This window comes from Chrysochloris asiatica, unplaced genomic scaffold (assembly GCF_000296735.1).
Source record: "Chrysochloris asiatica unplaced genomic scaffold, ChrAsi1.0 scaffold00064, whole genome shotgun sequence".
Taxonomy (NCBI): domain Eukaryota; kingdom Metazoa; phylum Chordata; class Mammalia; order Afrosoricida; family Chrysochloridae; genus Chrysochloris; species Chrysochloris asiatica.
In genome coordinates, this window is record NW_006408582.1 from 5,127,067 (window position 1) to 5,130,096 (window position 3,030).

A 3,030-nucleotide genomic window follows, 5' to 3' on the forward strand; every position below is an offset into this window, starting at 1 on the left:
TATCTGAGAAGTTGTACGTGACTGGGGGCTGCAAATGGGGAGCACACTAGTCAAAGGCTGGACACCGTGTCCACCCAGAGTGCCTGGGACGAAACCCCACGGAGCACAGCTCTGCTCTGACACACGTGGGTTGCCATGAAGTGGGAGACTACTTGACAGTAACTGGAATTATGTGTCTGACCTTGTGGAGCAGACGACAGTCTCACACTGTTTACAGCCCAAACAAGCAGTTCTGAGCTCCACAGACCATCACTATGGGCTACGGTGGTGCTCCAAAGGTCCCTAGCTAAGCCTTCAGGGGAGGGCAGTTAAGGAAGTTATCCTTCATTCTTGTTGCATTTTAAGGACACAGGGAAGTTGATGAAGGGGGAGGAGGTAGTGTTAACAGAGGGGCAGTTGGGGGAAGACTCCCAGGGCATATGGAGAATGGAGGCTGTGTCACCTGGAAGGTTCAGCAAAGCTTATGCTTAGCAAAGGCTAGACTGGAAGGCTGACAGGCAAGGGACAAAAAGGGCAGAACTTGAAATGACAATTTTGACCCCAATACTAGAGGCACCTGGGGGTGGGGAGGGGTCATCAGTGTTACGCTCCATCCCTCCCATCTCCACTTGGTGGCTGAGATGGCATTTGGGGACACTTTACAACTTTGCCTTTTCTAATTATGCATACTACGGAAGGAGAAAGGTCTTTTGACTTGTTAGGCTTTTGCTGACATGTGGGAAGGCAACCTATCTCCAACACCAGTGATGATAGGAAGCTTGAGTAGTTTTGTCCTCAAGTCTAGCTTCAGCATTTGATCCTGGCCATTGAAGCTCTTTAAAGAAAAACAAGTACCAAAGCTTCTGGGTTTGTTAAAGGTAAAGCCCCAGGATAGATGGCTCTTAAGAAGATGAGGCTCAGGGTGTGGCCTGGAAGAGGAAGCGGAAGGTGGATGGAAGGAACTAACTGCTCAGCACAATAAAGTAAAAGATATGAAGTGTTCCCTGTGGGTGGAGAAATTTAGGATGCTAATGGTTTAAGGATGCAATGAAGTTGGGAGGAGTAGGGAAAGCTGGTGGGTGTCTCCCAGCAGTGAGGACAAAGAAGTGAGGAGGCAGGGAAGCTACAGAAGGCCCAGGCTTCTCTGGAAATGGAGAGAGAATCCAGGGCAGATACACTTACCAGAACATACATCTGAGAGTCAGAAAATGACGGCTTCAGGAGCTCCTGACCTCAGTACCGTGGGTTTCTAGACACTGATGTTTCAAAGTGAGACAACTCCCGTACACATCCCTTTCTTCCCAATCCAAAGAAATTCCAGCAAGACTTTGTTCAGTTATACATTTTATTCTCTAATAGGTACAATACTAAAATAAACACAAATTAAAAAAAAGTTTTATTAAAACAAAACTGTACAAAAAAGCAGTATACTACATTTTAATTACAGAACAGTCTACTGTCCAAAAGGCACTAATCCAGAATAGGAGATACAATGATACAGGACTCATTTGAACTATTTTAATCAATACAATAGAGCACTTGTTCCTTTGACCATTTACATCTAGAAACAAGGGCTTTTCGCTACAGTCATTACACATTGTTATAAATATGAGTCCTACGGGTGAAGGTGCAGTATCCCCCTCCCTAAAGAAGGTGACCATCAAAGGGACCACTGGGGCTGAGAGGTGAGTGGGCAGTGGTGGGGAGGGCCTGGGGCCCAGGGCAGCTGGGTGCCTTGCCCTTGGAAGGGTCCACCACCACTGGGCACCCGGAGCTTGTCTTTTGGCCTGGCCTCTTGGGGGGTTGGTTTCTTGACTGCTGTCTTATTGCTGGCAGCCGCTTTCACCCCATCCTGGGTTTTAGCACCGGGAAAGTGGATTCTGAGATGCTCCAGGAAATGGGGCAGGAGGTCTGGATGATGAAGCATCAGCAGAAGGGAGGCATTTGGGAACCTGATCTGAGAAAAGGAAGCAACTACTCTGCAGAGGGAAGAGCAGTCCCTGGGCAGCAGACACGTGCAGGCAAGTAGGGCAGCCAGGCATGAGCCAGTGTCTGCTTTCTAACCAAGTTTACGGCACAGAAACCAGAGGTCCTAGTCCCAAGTCGAGATAGTCTGTGTCCCTTCCCGTGCTGGACCCAATGGGGAATGCACATTAGAGAGATCTGACAACTGACTCTTGTTTCCTTGGAAGCGGACTTCCAGCAGTGGGCTTATGCAGTGGCGGGCTAGGTGGTGAACACCCTTGCACCCATCGCAGGACCCGAGCACAGGCGACCAGTGCTGTTCACGGAACATGTTTTGTGACCAAGACAATACTCTAATCCCCGGGTTTCATTTTTTAATGGACTCTGGACCTAAGGAAGGGAGATACTGCAGCTTTCAGAACAGTGTCGGACACATAGAAGACAAAGACAGGCATCTGGATGTTAACAAAAATAAGTAACAAAGAAATATGATTAAACCAAATCTCTTCTCACAGCTTCCTATACTACATCCTCCTTCTGCTTAGCAGAAAATTGTACGTACACAAAAATACAAATACACAATTTTGTAGAACAGTCTGATTTTAATATATTTATATATATTTATATTTATACGAGTGGCAGGTTAGTTCATTATATAGAGCTTTTTGCACTTTTGGCTCATATGCAACAAGGCTTATAAATTCAGCTTTAGCTTTCATTCAGGTTTTATAGCTTTTTAACAATTGTTTTCACATTTAAAGCAGCATCCAATTTGCACTAGGAGTTTGTGGTGATTACAGGGAAGATGGGGTCCAGAGGTTTATTTAGGGGCAGGGAGGTAAGGGCAGGGTAAGGTATACATTCCAGTGTGTGTGGCAATGTAAAAAGGACTGTGATGTGGGCACGAGAATACCATGTGACCCTTGAGGTAGACTGAACACCGTACAGCAGACTCAGACACAGGTGTGACTCGCCCTCAGGGCCACATGGTGCACAATATGGAGAACAGAGATGGAGGAGACTCCACGTGGAAAACACAAAGACTTAAGACACACAGCGGCCAAGGCGGGAGGGAGGTGCGCGGGC